The following is a 20,669-nucleotide window of genomic DNA, read 5'->3' as shown; positions in this document are numbered from 1 at the left end:
AGAACACCATTCTTTTGCTCTGAGTGCTGGCGTCTTTCCAGTGCCATTGGATTGCTTGCAATTATGAGATGTGGGTTTCAAAGCACCTGGACATAAAGATGCATAGAGGAAGAGGGGATAATTTCATAGCTTCTTAAAGAGATAGAAAGCATACTGCAATTGTGTAAAGTGAGAAAGAAAGAAAGAAAGTCTATTAACGTCCACTAGAGACCAAAAGGTCTATGGGACAGCAAGGAACCCTCTCGTACATCTGCTTTAGGGAGGGCACATGGCAGCTCCCAAGGAGTGCAAAAAGCCACCCATATTATTTAGAAGTGTTGGATGGAGTTGAATGGAAGGAAACGTGAAATGCAATGGAGCGTGCTTGCAAAATGGATAGAATGAAATGACAAGTGAGTGGCCATATAGGCCCAAGTACACCTTAGATGTCCTAGTTGTCCCAAGTGGACCAACCGTCCTCCCTAGATGTCCTAAGTATTTCAAGTGGGCCAAGTGTCTTAACAGGCCTACAAGGCCATACCAAGGCCAAAGTGGCAACAAATCTCCCTCCATGGTATGGTTGAAGTATCCTAGAAACATCTCAGAAATATGTAGAAATTAAATTGTGGGTGCACATGTTTGTCAGTGATGATGGATATAGCAACCTATGATAGTACGAGGAATGCTTGTTGAAAAGCTTCAAAATTGGGTCAAGATAGAATACATTTACTAAGTTATCCTTCGTCGGAACATTGTATGTCTCCACCAGACAGCTGCTCTCGAACTTAGTGACAGGGATCCTCTATGAAAATGTCTGGCTGACATCAAGATTTGCAAGTACAGAGCCAAACACACTTCGCAGTACCTTTACAAGCTGCCTTGTCTCAGCCTCACACCTAGAAGTAGCAACTGTAGGCTGCTTCTTGCTGAACCAAGAAATGCATAAAGGACCATTATGAAACAGTTGCCACTGTGTGACACCCGCAAGTCGTAATAACCAGCCGAGTCATTGCCCCTTAAAAGCATGCATAACCAGTGAAGACTTATCATCATTTTGAAGCCCCAAATGCTATGTACCTTTCAAGTATTGGAAGATACGTTTCACTACCTGCCAATGCTGTGAACTGAGTTTGTGCATAAACCTACTTAACTAAGATTGCATATTGCAGATCAGACCTAGTATGACCAGGCAGCCAATAGCTTGCTGATAAAATCTGGCATCAAATGGATCCTCAGAGGAAAAATGGAAGCCAAGTTCCAAAGGTGTCGAAACCGGTCTACAATCCTCAAACTAAAAGTGATGTAAGAGCTGTCGAATGTACTTAGACTTGTTCATCATAATGCTCCCCTTAAAATTTGCAAACTCTTTTGCAATTGGTCCATATTTGACATGGCAAAAGAGTTCTGTAAATCGGCCTTGAAGGCTGCAATTTGTTGAGTATTTGGCCCAATGATAAGCATGCCATCTACATAAAGAATCAGTACAAGCAAATGTGCTCCACACTCCCAAACATAAAGTTTTACTTCTGTGGGGCTGTCTAGAAAGCAAGAGAAAGCAAGGCATATCAAATGTGCATGTATTTTGGCATACCATGTCCCGGGTGCATGCTTCAAACCATAAAGGGCCTTACCCAGCCGGCATACCTTTTTTTTAGACCCAACCAGGAAGTTGGCTGACATAGACTTCCTCAAGCAAATCACCATGAAGAAAGGCAGTCTTAATGTCCAGTTGATGAACCTCCCAATGCCTGTGAGCTCTAATAGCTTCGACACACCGAATGGTAGTGATGCGTGACGTGGGAGCAAAGGTTCCTTCTTGCTGCCGAGCATAGCCCTTGGCAACAAGTTGTAGCACTCTACGCAAGTTGTAGCAGTCTACGTTGCCATCAGCTTTCTACTTCAACTTGTACATCTACTTTGTGCTGATGACAAGCTTGCCAAGTGGCAAGTCACACAACTCCCATGTGCCATTTGGTGAATGAATCTAATCAGGCTTCATAGCATCCATCCACTCTTTGGTATCAAATGCATCCTTATGGCATAAAGGCTCCTCATTACAGGCTGTGGCAAGCAAAGCACAATCCAAAAAATTGCCATGCATCTGTCTTTTTACACCGTTAGTGTGACTTGCCAATGGTTCAGCCTTCTTGCTGTCCCTGAGGCATCCCAACGGCCACATTGGGACTGTTTTCTGCTGTCTAATGGCAGCCTTCTCCTTTGTAACTGCCTGTTCAAGAGCATCACCATTAAGCTGAGGCATATTAGGCTGAACATGGGCATCAAGTGGAGGCTGAGAACTGCTTGCTGATTTGAACCCTGCAATTGCTGATCTGAATCTGTATTAGACTGAGAGAGAGGCAGCAATGGACAAAACACATCGGAGGCATTTACAGAAGGCTGTTTTTGATAGTCCAGCCAAGGCAAAGCTGCATGCTCAGCAGAATCAACATCTCTTTGCTGACAATAACCTTCCTGTGCTAGGCTGATACCATCTATAGCTTTTACTTTGTGAGATGTAGCCAATGAATATGCACTTCATTGATTTGTCCTCCAATTTCTGCCTCAACGAGAGGGTACATGTGCATATATCAAACTGCTAAAGACTCTCATATGGGAAAGCATTAGCTTATGACATGCCAATCCTCATAGGGAGTAATTGTCTTCAATGCCCGTGTGGGTGCTCTATTCAGCACATACTTGGAACACATGATTGCATCCAACCAAAACTTATTGGGCAATGCCATTTTATAAAGGAGTGTGTGGCATTGTGCACTGATGTATTATGCCCCAGGCTGCTAAAAGATGAAAAAATTCACGGGACATGTACTCACCTCCCTTGTTTGTGCAGAGGGTCATGAGCTTATCTCTGCTCTCATTTTCAGCCATGGCAAGAAAATGCTTGAAACAAGCAAATACATGAACCAATTGCAACTTAAGGGATGTACCAAGAGTCCCATCCTTGGGAAAGGAGAACGTATGCATCTTCCCCAACAAGCAGCCCTCATAGATATGCTTTGAAAGTGCAATTATTTTGGTAAGTTCTACTCCCATGTTCTGTGAATGCATTTTCACCAAACTTCCATGGTTGAGATGCCCGAGTCTCTCATGCTATAGGTGTGTATCAGAAATAACAATTCAGCTGTACTGGCAGCAGATGCTTGAGACATTGGTCTCACATTGGTTCTTGCAACAATATCCCTAACGTTTTTGGCAACCAACAAGTGGCACACCATGTAAGACCACATAGGATAGTTTTAGCCATCTAGCTTAGGCTGTCGTTGCACATGAGCTTGCTGCCTGCAAAAATCTGACTGCAAATCTGCAAATTTAAGGCAAATAGGACTGCAAATGTGACTGCTCAAATTTGAGCCAAGTGCACAAGGCTGCTTACAAAAGCTGGCTGCAAGTGCTTGCCTGCAAAAGCTTGTCGTTCAAAAATCTGTCCAATAAAACACTGCCCAGGATCATTCTGGCCAATGAAACACTGTCCTGCCATTAAATCAAGGGAAAAATCTGCTCAAATCTGCTTGTAGGTACCTGAAAAGGAGAATCCTTAGTGCACAAGTGCTAATGGAAAACAAGGGAGCAATAGCTTCAAATTTTGACAAGCCAAAGTGTGCTATTAGAGGACAAGGCCTTACCAGGCACTTTGCAAATTGGTCAAAAGCCCCAAATTTATAGAGAGTAAATGAGCCAAAAAGAGGAAAAGGCTGCTCCTCCCCGCTCCCTTGCTGCCCCCTCTCCCTCAGCCCCTCCCTCTCCCTCACCCTCAGCCCCTCAGCCCCTCCCCCCCCCTTCCCTCAGCCCCTCCCTCCCTCCCCCTCCTCTCCCTCTCAGCCTGCCCCCTCCCCTCTCAGCCCGCTCCCCTTCCCTAGCTCTCAGCCACTCCCTACCCCCACCCTCTACCCCCGCTCCCTACCTCGCCCTCTACCCCGCCCTCTACCCCGCTCCCTACCCCCGCCTTCTACTATGCTCCCTACCCCGCCCTCTACCCCACTCCCTTCCCTCTGCCTCTACCCCGCCCTCTACGCCGCTCCCTTCCCTACGCCTCAGCCCCCCTCTTCCCCGCTCCCAACCCCCCCGCCTCTTCCTCCCTCTCCTCTACCCTGCTCTCCTCTACCCCCCTCTCTTCTGCCCCGCTCCCTACCCCCCGCCTCAGGCCCTCTCCTCTCCCCCGCTCCCTAACCTCCACCTCAGCCCTCCCATCTACCCCCCTCTTCTCTTCCCCACTCCCTATCCCCCCACCTCAGCCCTCTCCTCTACCCCCTTCCCCCTTTCCTTCTCCTGCAGTGCTTTTTGGAGCGGACGGAGCCTCACAAGTGTTCGAATCGGCCTACTCACCTCGATTGGCGATGGATATTCCATCAGCCAATCCTATCCACCTCCAGTGACCGTGAAAACTATTACATTTTTTGAAGACGAGTTGCAGCAACTCAAGAAGGACGTACAGATTGAATGCTCTACCACGTTGATCGCACGCATTTTCGGGTCTCACCCTTCCAGATCCCAAGTCAGAGATTGGATGCTTGTGGCTCTTCTCCCATACCTCACTCTATGACTTTTAGATGTTCATCTTCTGGGATGAGGTTTTTTCCAGGTTGTCTTTGACACTCCAAAGGCTGCCAGCACCGTGCTCAAAGCTGAGTTTTTACACCTTAGGTAAGGTGTTCCATTCTACATCCTCCCGTCGATGAGGATTGTTAGCTTGAACATAGAGGGCAGGTGGCGTCCCACATCGCCGCCACAGACAACTGATCCGGGATCAGCTTCATCCAGGCGTTACTGGGGGTTCCATTGATGTCTTTTTTTTCAGGAGACAAACTGGATTCTAGGGAGTGTACCAAGTCATTTTGGCCATACGTTTTGGTCGCCTGCCTTGGGCACTAGGGGAGGCACTTCTATTTCAGTTTCACAGTCGGTTCTCCCCTTAGTTGTTGGACACAGAGTCATTATCCCCTCTAGGGCTCAATGGATTATTCTCTTGATTGGAGGGCGTAAGGTTGGTTTTCTTAACCTGTATGTGTGGAAAGGTTTGCTCTCCTGGGCCCCCATTGTAGATTCATGGGTGATTGGAGGTGACTTTAACATGGTTGAGTTACCGTCATACAAAAAAGGGGGTAGAGAAGGAGGACTTCACTCTTTGGAGAGAGCACCTTGGGATGCCTTCCTTTTTCACTACTGTGGCAGAGATACTTGGTTGGACGATGCCTTTCTTATACAACCACAGTCCCTTCTGTTCTCTTGGTCGAACAGGAGGCAACAGACACCTATTCATGCACGCATTGACAGATTCTATGTAGATGATTGGGCACTAGACAGAGGTGGATCGGTATGCATTGTTGCTGGGGTTTCCACTTCAGACCACTTTCTTGTTGTGCTGGTTATCTCAGATTCTCACTTAAGAGGCCGGTCTGCCAGCATCAAGATTCCAGATGCCTTGTATACAAAGGAGGACCTAACTGAGGCAACCTTGTAGATATGGGTTTCTCATGTCCAGGGTGGGAATGATAATGATGATGATGATGATGGGGCAACTAATATCCGACTCCAAAGGATATTCTATTCTTACACTTAAGTCGCGAGATTTACAGATCAAGCTTCTTCGACAATCTTACAAGTTGAAAGGGACCAAGATATGGATAGCTGGGGAACTTACACAAGCTCAATTGAAGAATAAGGCAATGGAATTAGCTAAAGTCAGGGCTGCTAGGAAGGATGGAAAATTGGCTGTTTATTGTGAAGGCATGGCACTAATCAAAGAGTTTAAATCCAAGCCAAAAGACTCTTAGTCTTAAATTGATGTATGGCTGATTACTTTTTCAGACTATGATGTAGGTATTCTAAATAATTGGGGTTGCTTTTGCACTCCTTGGGAGCTGCCATGTGCCCTCCCTAAAGCAGATGTACTAGATGGTTTTTCGCTGTCCCATAGACTGTTGGTCTCCCGTGGACATTAATAGACTCTCTCTCTCTCTCTCTCTCTCTCCCCCCCCCCCCGTGGATGAGTTCGTGCCCCAGGAGGCCTATCAGGCTAGGTGGAGAGCAGGATTGGGGTGAAACAGGGATGCCCCCTCTCACCGACTCTCTTCAGCCTCTACATTGATGAGATCACATCCTTCATAGACCGCCTGGGAGGCGAGGGGTCACCGCTGGCTGATTTGTTGGTATCAATACTACTATATGCGGATGACATAGTCCTCCTGTCTTCCTCAGCAAAGGGATACACATATTTTTAATGGTCACTAGTACAACTTAGGCCAATGTGCCTTACTGATGTTTTTCTTCTTATTTCTTCTAGTATCCTCTAAACTTGATTTTTCTGTTATATATTTTTTCATTGAAAAAGACCTCTATTAAGTATAAAAGAAACCAACCACAAGTATATAACTCAAGGTACTAACGCATCATGTGGAGCATGAGGAAACTCAATAAATAAATGCACCATGCAAAACATGAAGAAAACTAAGATGTGGCTGAAAGTGCCACACTATGCCACAAAAGGGCTCAGAAAAAAAGGGTTCTCTCTCCATTCCTTGGGAAAAAACTTCCTCCTGGTTGATGCAGATGTGGAAGTCCCCTGAATCCTTGACGAAATGGCTATCAAAGTATGCACGATGTCTGTCCATATACTAGATATAGTCTGAGCTGGGTGAATCTGCGTACTTCCGTACACCTGGGTCTCCAAATGTGCGAGGCAGTGATACTAGCAATGATCTCCCAACTCGTATCCACAGATGCATGTGCAGATCTGTACTGAGAGACAAGAACTACGTCCAAATGTCAAAAAACTGAACAAGATGCATGTTCCAAAGATCTGCCTCCGCTGTTTATTGTAATCCCTCCATGAAAGAGAGCCAAATAGAGTAATCTTCCTATTCCTAAGAGTGATTTCCAAAGCCTCCTCTAATAACACCATTGCAAGGCCAAAGTGATATGAAATCTGTGCTAGTGAGCTTTCATGGCATTGTAATTGTGAACTGGAAACAAGGAAGAGTTTGGGAATGATTACTTGCAACAATCCACCCCCACTCTCTAGGATCCCATTGCAGGTACTTTATAGGATGTGTATATAACCACAGCCTCCATGCACCAGCAAGATCATTCTAAGAGTGAGGGTCAACATACCAACGTGAAACAAACCAACCCTGTTAGACATAACCTACTACTCTCACAACCTCGAGGGGTGCATATTACATCATCATCTTGCAATCTCACCAATCAGCCCCCAGATTTAAAAAAAAAGGCAGCAAGAAAAGACACCCGTCCATCTAATAGTTCTGTGCTGTCCACCATCTCCTGTGGTCCACTCCAATGGGATAGATAAATCTATCTAAGCAATCTTCCTCATGCCTTCTTCAAGATGATGTACAAAGTGAGCTCTTTGGTCCTCTGGAAGGTCCCATAGAGTAGCTTGGACCATTCATATCTTCATATACCTTGAGGCTCCAAGAGGCATACAAAATGTGTCATTCCACATAACGGGCTGTCTATGTATCTCATCCTACGTGGAAGAAATAATTTGCGTCAAAGAGCCTTTGAAGCTATGCCAAGCCCTCACAATATTTCTCATGAGCGGTGATGAAGGCATATGAAGATCTACAGGAGTGAAAACCTAATGGCATTTAAGGAGAGGAAAGCTGAAGTTGAGGTAAAATCAGACCTACATGGGCTTAGGTATGGAAGGGCCACCACTGCTCACACGAGTTTTTGTCAAATTGGGGATCTAGACTAAAACAAGTTAAGGTTCCAGTAGGATCCCTCAATGCAGAGAACAAATTGCCAAAAATGGGACACAAAAGGCCAATGACTTATCCAGCCAATGACCACTAAAGGGGGGGCTATAGGAACGAATGCATCTGAAATTGCAAATTGCATCAATTGGACAGATTGCTTTCCGTAGTGGGACTTGCAGGAGGAAGTCAATGTGAGTCAGCCCATTGGATTTGTGATGGAGGGAGGTAAGTGTGTAAGGTGCATAAAGCATTGTATTGTCTCAAACAAGTGCCATAGGCTTGGCATGAGAAGTTACACACTGCTTTAATCAGTGAAGGTTTGAAGAATAGTACCAACTGAAAGTACCCTCGACAAAAGGGGTTTGATTATAATCATCCTTATTTGGATGATATGCTACTTAGAGGTACTAATGAGGACACAATTGCAGCTGATCTAGAAGCCTCATTTGAGATGTCAGATTTGGGACTGCTGCATTATTACTTGGGAATTCAGAAAGAGGGCATTGTCATGAAACAATCCAAGTACACAAGGGCTTAACACCCCTTGCGGTACAGCTCCCCTTCCCTCAACCCCTGAACAACTCCCCTCTCCCCCTCTATTATCTCAACCCCCCCCCCCTGTGACATCCCAAACTGAATATGAAGACGTGTGTTGCATAGTAAATGAGGCAAGCCACAGCCCAGCTACATATATTGGCATGATACATTGACAGCTTGTATTTGCAGCACTATGTAAAGGGGGTTCGTGAGGAAGTAGACAAGGGGAGGAAACACAAAAGGGAAAAGGGCAGGAATGATCCAAAGGGAGGTGTGCTGGTGGGAACAACGGGTGCTATTTGACAGAAAAGGAGAAACCAAGTGGGGAGAAGCTAAGGGTGAGAAGAACAGAGGAGGCTGTGTAGGGGGATTGAGAGGGAGGGAGAAATTGTGTAGGGTAGGGGAGGCTGGGGTGTTCGGGGGGGGAAGAGGGAAGGAGGCATGCGGAGGGGCTGAGAGGGAAGAGGTTTGAGTATGCCAGAAGGGGGTGAGTAACCAGAGGGGAGGGAGGGCTGTGTAGGAGGGCTAAGAGGGGAGTGTTTGAGTGTACGACGGGGAGGCTGGGGTGAGATAATTACAGAGAGAGGGGGGCATTGTTCAGGAGGTTTAGGAAGGGAAGATGGGAAGGAAGGGGGGATGGGGCATGGGTTTTGGGCGGAAGGGAGGGGGGGGGGCGGGTTATGTGTTTCATTGCTGGCTGCTTGGCAAGGGGGGGCTAGGGAGAGGGGAGCGGGGAGTTGTCGGGGGTTTAGGAGAGGGGGCAGATATATTGTCATGTGCACGGATTGGTATTTGATGTGTACTGGGTACACAAGACTAGCTCAGGTAGCCTGGGGAGGCTTAGAGCTAGGCAGGCTTGATTCTCGGGTTGAGTGGCAAGGGTACGAACTATTTATAGGTCTTCGCTATTTTTGGCGCTCGGGGCCCGAGTCTATAAAAGGGGCCCAGTGGGTTCAGTTCTCAGAGTGCCGATGGGAGCAAGTTTCGTTCCCAGGTGCTAGGTCTGATCCTGGATTGAGTCGTGGACGCGCGCCTGCATCCTAGCGTAGCCCAAGGCCCAGTGGTAGATCCCAGGCTTCATAGCGCCGGTGGTATGGGACACCAGGCTGGTTTGGATCTGATTGGGAGTTCGTGCCAGTAGCTTAGCTCGTGGCTCGGAGGGGACATCTCCTGATTCGGGATCACATCCCGTAGATGTCATGGTTGGGTGGTGAGCAGCCTACTCAGTTCTCACGTTGTGTGTGTTTGTTTGCAGATCAGAGGTTTCAGGAGTGCTAGGATGTGTCAGTTGGTATCAGAGCCAGCTCCTGAGGTAGGAATTTCTGATGCAAGTACTCTGGACGATTTCTTCCTCCAGGTATGCCCTAAAATTCGAAATTTGCTGCTGCAAATTCTGCTTGGTTCATGGGTTATCAGGGGTGGTCAGGATGTAGGGAAAAGGTAGGAGGAAGAAGGAGAGTGTTTCGAATTTACTGAAGGGTTTAGGAGAGAGAAGGATGAGCGTAGCTGGGAGAGAGCGGAGGTGCAGGAAGGAGAGGCGATAGAGGAGCTGAGTGGCAGGCGTGCAGATCATGGCTGATCGGGGCTGCGTGGGAGAACGCCGAGGTGTGGTGTTGGTGCGCCATGGCTGGAAGGAGGTTCGGCCAGGGCAGGGAGATGCGCAAGGGGCTGGAACAGGGTGCGGCCACCCTGTGGGAGGTGCTGCTTTTTTCGAAAAAGCACCACCCTCCAAAGTTGGGAGGGTGAGCCTTTCTGGGAAGCACGGCTTCCTAATTTGGCTGCCCTATTCCCTATATAGCTTGGCAAGGTCCCAAGCTCAGCCATAGCCTTGTGCAAGAAGCCCTTCCCGCCATCGTCGTTGATTGCGCCATGAAGATTTGGGACAGCAGCGTCATCTGTCGTACTCCCGCGCCAGCTTCCGTACATCTGCGTCAGCAACCGTACGGACTGCGTCAGCGTTCGTATAGATCACGACAGCAACCGTACGGATCGCATCAGCAACCGTACAGCCACGTCAGCCATCCGTACTGATTGCGTCACCTGTACGATCAGCGGGAGGATACCGTACAGTACGGTTTGCTGCAGAATTCCGTACACTGCAGCCTGCAGCGAATTCAGCAAGAGGAAGACTCCGGGTTTATTGCGCCCGCGGTTCACCAGTTTTCAGCATCTTCTTCCGTCAGCATCTCTTGGGACGGTTTTTCTCTGCTCCACTCTCCTTTCAGCTTCGATTCCCTCAGTTATTTCTCTCAGTTTATATTCGTTCAAATCAGATTTCAGATATGTCTGATTCTGCAAATCCTGAGTTCACCATGGGAGATCAGGATTTGGATTACACTCCTGTGGGAGAGGAAGACCAGGGTCTTTATGACGATCTGATTACGAAGAAGGCCTTCAGTGAATTCACCACTGCTCTAGATGGAAAATTCGAGCAGGTTAATGCAAATCAAACGGGGTTGACATAGCAACTCCAAGGGATTCAAGCGACTCTCACTCTTCTGGCTAGCACTGTGCAGGCACTCACGCATGTGGATGCCATGGCTTCAGTGCTAGGTCCGAACATAACTCCAGACCCTTTTCCAGGAGATCAAAAGTCTCGAACTAAGGAGGTGGTTGACACTTGGTTACACAAGTGGCAGGTACACTTCCAGTTCCACCCGTACCCAGATGAGAAGAAAATCCAACTTGCAGCCGGTTTCATGTCAGGTAAAGCGTTGCTATGGTGGAAGGAACTCCAACCTAAGCCGGATACATGGATAGATTTTGAAGGGGTCTTCAGAAAGGAGTTCCTGAAGAAGGAGGACGATTATGATATCGTTGGCAAGCTTAAAGCCCTCGATATATCAAAGCTGAACTTGTCATTTGAAGTTTATCTTCAAAGGTTTCGAGATCTGCAGACCAGGGCCACAAAGATGGATCCAGTGACCTTGTTAGGTTTCTTTGTGGATGGTTTGCCAGATTCGTACAAGTTGCAAATCAAGAACAATAAATGCACAACGTTGCAAGAGGCCATGAACTACGCGCGTATTTATGATGATACCATGGCCGGTGCAAAAGTAACTACAGTTTCCGACACGAGTGGAAAGAACAAACGCAAGTTCTTTCAGCCTACGACTGGTACCGGGGAGACGAAGTCTATGAACAACGCCTCCAAGAAAAACTTGACTCAGGCAAAGAATGGTCGAGCCTGTTTCCTTCGCACATTGAAGCTAAAGAAGGAAGGACGTTGCTTCTATTGCGAGGAGCGGGGCCACACCAAGAATGAATGTCCAAAGCGCAAGAATCAAAAGTTAGTGCTTGGACCGAAGCTCCAGGCGGGTTCAGGTACCAAAGCCAAGGGAGCGAACCAAGTTTCAATGACAGGTATTTCAGTAAATGTCATTACCTGCCCACTTTCTTGTAATTGCACTTTCAATACTTCGTTGTTTGGTTCCCATGATCTTTCCCGAGTTTATGGAGAAGTTATGGACCAACAGGTTCACATTCTCTTTGATCCGGGCAGCTCTCACAACTTTGTTAATTACAAATTTGTGCAGAAGATGGGGCTGTCCACAGTACCTAGCGATCACACCTATGAGGTGCAGCTTCCAGTTGGGAAGCAGTTTTGGGATCGCAAGGTTGAAGCGCTTCCTATCCGGATTCAAGCTTACACAGGGGCTCTTACGTGTTATGTTATGCACCTGGAGCATGTAGACTTGTTAATCGGAATAGAGTGATTTAAAACCCACAATCTCCAGATTGGATGGACGGAGCATACCCTTTCTTTTGTAGATAAGGACACCCAATTTTGTATTCAGTGTGATAAAATTCCCTCTTCTCAGGGACCTATTGTATCTGCGATGCAGCTTCGGAATATATTAAACACTTCTCATTATGATATCTATCAGTGTGTTTTGATTCCGCTTTCTTCATTTGTTGTTTCTGTAATTAACAAGAATGATTTAAGTGTGTTTGAACACCGTGAATTGAGAATGTTGTTAGATAGTTTTAAGGATGTATTCCCTGCTCAACTGCCGGAAGGTTTACCTCCAGAACGGGCAGTAGATCATCGCATAGACTTAGTCCCAGGGGCTCAACCTATTAGTGTACCACCTTATAGGATGAGCCAGGTCGAGGAGGATGAGCTAGCTTCACAGCTCCAAGATTACCTGAATATGGACTATATACGCCCAAGTAAATCACCTTGGGGTGCACCTGTCCTCTTAAGAAAGAAAAAAGATTCTACCTGGAGAATGTGTATAGATTATAAACGATTAAATAAAGTGACAATTAAGAATCGATACCCTCTACCTCGTTCCGATGATCTGATAGACCGTTTGGCCGAAGCGAAGTATTTCACTAAGATTGATTTACGTACGGGTTATCACCAAATCCGTATCTATGCTAAACACATAGATAGAATCGCATTCCAAACTAGGTATGGTCATTACGAGTTCCTCATATTACCTTTTGGTTTGACCAATGCTCCTGCCACCTTTCAGCAGATGATGAACGATTTGTTCAGGGATTTTCTGGGCAAATTTGTTGTAGTGTTCTTAGATGACATCTTGGTATATAGTCGAACACTTGAGGATCACATAGGACACCTCTGGATTGTCTTAGCTATTCTAAGACAGCATAAGCTCTATGCTAAGATGAGTAAATGTGACTTCTTTATGAAGGAGATCATTTATTTAGGACACAAGATTTCTTCTGAAGGTATTAACATTGATCTGGATCGTATCCAGAAGGTTTTAGAATGGCCGATTCCTCAGAATGTGAAACAACTTCGTTCTTTCCTAGGATTTACGGTATTTCTACGAAAATCTGTGCGTGATTATTCACATATCACGGCACCCCTGACAAACATATTGAAAGGTCGCGGACGCAGGTCTACCCAGCCAATCTCTTGGAATGATGCAATGAACAAGGCTTTTGAAACCTTGAAGTTTTCTATCAAGGAAGCACCCGTTCTTGCATTACCCGATCCTACCCGGCCTTATGTTTTAGAGGCCGATGCGAGTGATTATGCGATTGGGGCAGCTTTATTCCAAGAGGGCAGACCTGTAGCTTTCGAGAGTAAGAAGCTAGACGACACTCAATATCGTTGGCCCACACTCGAGAAGGAACTTTATGCTGTAGTGTATGCCCTAAAGGTTTGGAGACACTACTTGTATGGTTCAAAGTTCCTTGTATTGACTGATCATCAGTCAATTAAATATGTGTGTGACGGATCGGAATTGAGGGGACGGAAAGCTAGATGGGGAGAATTAATTCAGGATTTTAATTTTGAAATACGTTATCGTAAGGGTTCGTTGAATAGTGTGGCGGATGCCTTAAGTCGAGTTAAGTTTGTAAATGCTCAATCATTTACGGAAATATCCTCAGACCTATTTCAATCCTTGAGAGGGCTATACGCAACTGATAGTCATTTCAGTTCTTATTGGCAGAGAGTCCAGAATGGGAGCTCCATGTTTGACCAGGACTCAGGGATTGTGCCACCTACGGTACATGCGACGGGAGGTCAGTGGATGATTAGGAACGGCTTGCTGTTCCGGAATGAAAAGATTTGTGTGCCAGATGTTCTGGACCTTAAATCCAAGATTCTCTGGGAGTGTCATGATGCTCCTAGTGCTGGACATCCGGGTATACATCGGACTCTGTCTCTTGTGAAGCATACATTTTATTGGCCTAAGATGCGTGCATTTATTGAGAACTATGTAGTAGGTTGCCGGGTTTGTCAGGTTACTAAGGCAGAACGCCTTAGAAGCACAGGCTTATTACAACCATTACAGATTCCAGGTAATAAATGGGAAAGTATTTCCATGGATTTTATTACTGGTTTGCCTCGAACGCGCAAGGGTCATGACTCCATTTGGGTCATAGTCACCGTTTGACAAAAATGGCTAGATTCTTACCTACTAGAACAACTATTTCAGCTGTTCAGCTGGCTCACGAGTTTGTGGACCACTTGTTTAAGCTGTATGGTTTGCCATCTGACATAGTCAGTGACAGGGACTCCAAGTTTACAAGTAACTTTTGGACACTTGTTTTTAAGAAGTTAGAAACTACTCTATGTATGAGTTCCTCCGATCATGCACAATCCGATGGCAGTACAGAGAAGGTTAACCAGTTGGTTGAAGATATGCTTCGGGCATATGTATCTAAGAGACATTCTTCATGGGAAGATTATCTACCTATGATAGAATTTGTTTACAACAGTGCAAAGCATTCTAGTACTGGTTATAGTCCTTTTATGCTTATGTACGGGTTTCAACCTAAGTCACCGGTTATGGTTAGATTAAAAGGAATTCAAAATGATGCTGCTAAGAACTTCTTGCTAGACATGCAGGAAATGTTGCAGTTTGCCAAGGAGTCTATTAGAAGTGCCCAAGATCGGGACAAAATTTATGCTAATAGACATCGTTCACCTAGAGAGTTCTCTGAAGGAACGATGGTATATTTGCGAATTCCTAAGGAATCCAAGAGCCTAAGTATTGGTTTGGTTCCGAAATTATCCCCCAGATACTGTGGTCCATTCAAGGTCATTAAAAGAATTGGACCAGTTGCATATCGACTAGAATTGCCTCCTGATGTTAAAGTCCATCCAGTCTTTCATGTCAGTAGACTGAAAGAAGTCTTGGGTGCGGATGATCAACTTGTTTCTCCTCATGAGATAATAGAAGTTACTGATTTGACTTTTATTCCACACGAACCTGAGTGTATTCTTGAATTTCGTGACAAACAGATTCGTAATCGATCTATCACGGAATACAAGATCAAGTGGAAGGATCGTGTTGAGGAGGATGCAACATGGGAGACATTACAGAACCTCCAAAGAACATTTTTGGGTTTTTTAGCGAACTCAGGAGTGAGTTCTTAGAGGAGGGGGAGTATGTCATGTGCACGGATTGGTATCTGACGTGTACTGGGTACACAAGACTAGCTCAGGTAGCCTGGGGAGGCTTAGAGCTAGGCAGGCTTGATTCTCGGGTTGAGTGGCAAGGGTACGAACTATTTATAGGTCTTCGCTATTTTTGGCGCTCGGGGCCCGAGTCTATAAAAGGGGCCCAGTGGGTTCAGTTCTCAGAGTGCCGATGGGAGCAAGTTTTGTTCCTAGGTGCTAGGTCTGATCCTGGATTGAGTCGCGGACGCGCGCCTGCATCCTAGCGTAGCCCAAGGCCCAGTGGCAGATCCCAGGCTTCATAGCGCCACCTGGTGGTATGGGACACCAGGCTGGTTTGGATCTGATTGGGAGTTCGTGCCAGTAGCTCAGCTCGTGGCTCGGAGGGGACATCTCCTGATTCGAGATCACATCCCGTAGATGTCATGGTTGGGTGGTGAGCAGCCTGCTCAGTTCTCACGTTGTGTGTGTTTGTTTGCAGATCAGAGGTTTCAGGAGTGCTGGGATGTGTCATATATGCACAGCCTTAAGGCCATGCACAGGTATGCAGCTAAGTGCATTTTCAGATACTTCTAGGACACCCAATATCTTGGATTGTCCTATGCCAGGGGGGGTGACTTTCAATTCCATGCATTCAACGATTCAAATTGGGCTGGTTATAAGGATGGTAGGCAGTCGACAATTGGAAACCGTTTTCTTTCTTGGCAGCTCATACATTCTTGGTTGAGCAAGAGGCAACCCACTATTGCCACCTCCTCAGGTGAAGCTGAGAAAATGGCAGCCACAGGTTGAGTGTGTATGGCTTAGGAGATTGTTGGGGGATCTTCATGAAAGTTTGCAGTCACCCACTCCTTCCTGAGAGTCAAAGTGCTATTGCAATAGCATGGAATCCTACGTTTCATGCTCGCACGAAAGGCATACACTATCAGTATGTTAGAGAGAGATTAATGTACGACAGATCAGCCTGATCTATTGTCCTATACATGACAATGTTACAGATTTTTTCACCAAGGCACTATTTGGGGAAAAGTTTGAGGCTTTCTGCAAAGCTTTCAGATTGATATCTTGTGGTGATTGACCTACTTTCTTGTACATGTTCACACTGCCAATAGAGGGGGGATTTTGTTAGATTATGAGTAGTGTGGTGTGGACATTCCCTTGGTGCACTTTTTCTTGTTAGGAGGTTTTCCTCCCTAGAGTTGGCTTCCTTTGTGGAGGATATATTCTTCATTTTGGTCATTCTTTGTAACACAACTCTTGGATTCTCAACTCATCTTCACATTTTAGTGTTCTCATCTCTTCCTCACTCTCAATTTGAACACTTGCTTCGTAAGCAGTTTGTGCATGCCAATGTGTGTGTTCAAGAATATGACAGCAGATGCCAAGGTCTATCTATTTTCAAAAATCAGTCAAATAGTTTCTCCAAGAAATTGAGTCACTTTTAAAGATAGAGTTTGAGATGTTAGACCTTGGTCTATTATTGTCTTAACATTGGATGATAGTATCCCCTTTATTCTAAAATAGACGTGCTCTAAGGGATTCTTGAGTCTTATTAGATGGAGTACTGTGGTGGTAGCATATGAAAATCTAAAAATGTAACATGGTGTTGTAATTTCAACAGTTGTCCTTAAATGACACGAGAACAACTATGTGGATATATCAATTCGTAAATCTTTGCTGCAAAGAGCAATGAGATGAGGAGCTTCAACGAGAAAGGATTCATATTCCACTTTGCATCCATGGTGGATATTTTTTAAATTGGAGAAGATGCTTCATATAGAGATGCCCTCTCTTGCCTAGAGTATCCTTACGTAAATGGGACAGTTGCTAAGCAACGTCTCAAGTCAAGTTGTTGAATTTGAGCAACACTAAGTGACATTCATGGTACTCTTTTGCCCTCCATTGCCTATTTGCATTGATAAGATGGCATGTATATGACTAGATAATATGATATCTAGTACTTTCGTAAGCCACTTCATTATTTGCAATGCAATGGGCAGTTGTAGGTACGTATCCTTTGTGTGGATCAAATGAATTGGTTAAGTTGTAGAAATCTCCACCATAGGCACTTCCCCATAAGTGAGGATGTAACATTTCTTGTTTTGTACCCAAGTATCTTTTAAAGCTCATGAAAGTTTGCTTGCATACTTGTACTTAGGGTAAACAAATCTATACTTGAGATTCAAGAAACAATATTGCAACTTTAGTTTTTTGTGACATGGAATAAAGTGTCGTTGTTTTCTAAAACGGTCCACAAGGTCCAAATCATACCATGACAAATGTTGTGAAACTTTAGTCCCCATTACAAACTTGTTTGGAGTACATTCCGGAGGTGGATCAGGCATTGGCAAGTGCTAGAAAAGACGTGGACTTGTGGTTCTCTCATATTTGGCATTGTGGCCAATAGAAGGATCCCTAGTTGATCCAAAGTGGGAGACACACCTCGATGATCTACTAGATGGTTTTTGTGATTGCAATAAGGATTAGTCTACACGTTGTATTCTGTGCATCCTACATCTAGTTGTTCAAGAACAAGGGAAGAATGTTGCACTTGTTTTTCATCTATATTTAACGATGGGGCAGGCAATATCTTAGCATGAATAAGGAGACCCTACCTTCCTTCAAGGCTTAGAAACCCAACTATGCCTGTTATGGATTGGATAATGCCCTCATGGGCTCTAATATCTAATCTACACTAGGTTACGACATTGCAACCAGTCTATAGGATCCTAGTGATTCTAGTTCAATGAAGTAGTCTAGGGTCCCCAAAGGTCGTTGCAATAATATATTTTTGCACCATGAATGTGGCATGTTGGCATGTTTTGCCTCTAAAACTTAAACTTAGTCTAAGGGTTTAGTGTTTTACAAATCCCACTTCCATTGTAGTTCGCAATGTTCATACCCTATAAAGTAGTCTCTCACAAGTACGTTCATGGAAATGACATAGAGAAGAAACAGCAAGTTGGAGAAGTTCTATCACTGGAACTTCTGCAAACTAGAGCATACAACTCGTAATGACCTGGGAGCACTCCATGCAGCTCCAGGCAGCAAGCAGGCAGCCTGAGCAGCCAAATATACATTATGAGGTGGATTTTCTGTGAGCAAAACATCTTTTGCTGTCTGATCAGATGTTCCGAACTACAAGCACAGTTTCATTCTTATTGCAAATATCAGGATTTTCCTTAAATAATATAATAAGTGCAAAGACTGCTGGAGAATCTTGGAAGATTTTATAGGACTACTTGAGATAAATAATGTAGGCAGAGTTTTGTAACTCAAAGGACAGCTTCACTCTTGAGAATGAGAGAGGGAGATATGACCTAGCCACTCATCTCATCAAGCTCAAAGAAGTCACTGAGTAGTACTAGCCATTGGTGAGAAAATGGAGGGCAAGGATCTTATGTCAATTCTTTGGACTCTTTGGCATCATCGTATCAAGGGTTCATCTCCATCACCTTTTCTGTGTGCTCACCATTCAATCTCGCCAACATTTGGTATCAGAGCATTAGGTACTGACCTTTCTGCTTCAAAGTCTACATTCACATGCTTGGATCTCTATGCTTGCCGTCACTTGGTTGGGAGAAGACAATTCATTTCAAAGGATTAGACTTACTTCAACCTCAGCTCGTTTTAGCACAGTGGACGTTTGTGAGTGAATTTCCAGCCCTCTCTAAGGCCCTTTGCTTCCTACATAAGCCCGACCTTTTCAGCAACACCTCAAGCTCATTTTTGAGGTTATTTCCCCTTGTATAAGGTGGACGAAATCATCCCTGGAATCTCTACATTAACACATGAAATCGCGCGCGTGCAGGACTGTTCACAGCTACAAACTTCATAGTGCTGTAACTTTTGATCCAGAGATTGAAATGGGCGCATTGCGCCACTCAAATTGAATGGCATGACCTGTTCTACAACTTCACGTGGGTGTTTATGCAGTTTTGAGACTCTTATACGAAGATATTTCACATGGACGTAACCTATTTTTGGGAAAAGCTGTTAAAATCTCTGTTTTTTAAGGTTTTTGGCCAAACTAGCATGATGGTGGCAAACAAGCGTGGTGGTTACAAACAAGTACAATGGTTGACTGTTGACCAGTGTGATTGTTGACGATTGACTCAAATAACCGTGGTGGTTTCACAATGGTTTTCTGGTAGTTTAAAGTTGGTTTTGAAAGTCATTGGTTGTCTCTGTTATCCTCATACTCGGAAATAGCTAAGATAAAACATGGCCAACAAGGCAGACAAATGCATCTTCATTGGGTATCGCGAGCAAGGCGAAGAGTACAGGTTGAATCCTGTAAGGTAATTGGTAGAAGGATGAGGATGCTTCTTTACCTTTTTCACCGAAAAGTGATGTCTTAGAGGACCAAAAGACAATTTGCAATAGCAAAATTTGCCAGCACAGGCTGATTAACAGCAGCAGCAGCAGCAACAATTGCAGCAGCCCGAACAAGCCAAAATGAACTCCGAGGAATTATCCAGATAGTACGCGAAGTTAATGGAGGATAAAAAATTGCTGGAGGGCAGCAAGAGGAGTTTACCAATTGAATTACAGAAGCCAAATGAAAGTGCAAATGCACCCCTCATGATGCATGTAGTGGGTAATGATGACCCTCAGGTTTTCCTTAGGCAGATGGGCATGCGTGCTGCAGCAGGCCGCCACGGAATCAGGGAAAATTACAGATGTTTTGCACTTTTGTGACTTGTTTTGGAACAGTTTTCTTGATTTTAGACCTGGGCGTCTCTCCTGAAGCAAATTTCGAGCTGAAATGGGAGAATGTCTATGCACGCACTTGTTAGTGCTATAAAGAACGTGTGCTTATGATTTTATATTGGAGTTAATAACATCTATAGTATGTCATGTATGTAGTGTTCTTTGAATCTTAACAGTGCTTGTAGACCTGAAAGGTGTGAAACTTCACTGCCTTTTCGTGGTAAATCGTAGCAGGGACTCTCACGGGATTTAGACGCCTAGTGCATGGGCTACAGCTACTTAGCTGCGTTATGGTGGAAGATAAGTAGAATTGTGCAATCAAGAGGGAAATATTATATCTGAGGACAGCAGGACTCTACACCTTCCCTTGGATGCCTTTGGATGCTTATGCCCCTCCAATCCTAGATTTGTGTGCTGTTTGAATTAGTGACAGGAAGTTTAAATAATCTGCTGTCTACTGGGTAACTTTGTGGCTTTGTTTTTTCTATTGGTGCACTTATATTCCATAGGAGAGGGGTCAGCAGTGAGATGGAGATATGAACCAGCTTTGCGGCTTTATGTAGGGGTAGAGATCCTGCTTGGGTTTTGTCTTGTTTTTCAAATAGTCACAATTTTAACAAAATTAATCTATGGAAGTAAGACCAAATGGCTTTATGTGGTGGTAGAGATTCCTGCTTGGGTTTTGTTTTGTTTTTTATATTGTCACACTTTCAGTAAAATTAATTTATGGGAGTAAAACCAAGGGAACCTTGGAACTGTGGGGAATTTGGAACAAACATTCTGGTGCTATGTTGTGGAAATTCCTTGTTTGAATTTTCACTTGC

At 44.9% G+C, this 20,669-nt stretch overlaps 1 protein-coding gene across 2 annotated transcripts in view; it reads left to right on the top strand.

Annotated features, from left to right (window-relative positions):
* The window catches only part of PEX6 (peroxin 6), a 105,186-nt gene that overhangs the window by 49,393 nt on the left and 35,124 nt on the right, over positions 1–20,669 (top strand). The window lies entirely within an intron of this gene.

This window comes from Dipteris shenzhenensis, chromosome 17 (genome assembly GCF_047967505.1).
Source record: "Dipteris shenzhenensis isolate YYH24624 ecotype China chromosome 17, Dip_SZ_1.0, whole genome shotgun sequence".
NCBI classification, from domain to species: domain Eukaryota; kingdom Viridiplantae; phylum Streptophyta; class Polypodiopsida; order Gleicheniales; family Dipteridaceae; genus Dipteris; species Dipteris shenzhenensis.
This window is presented reverse-complemented; position numbering and strand designations above follow the sequence as displayed.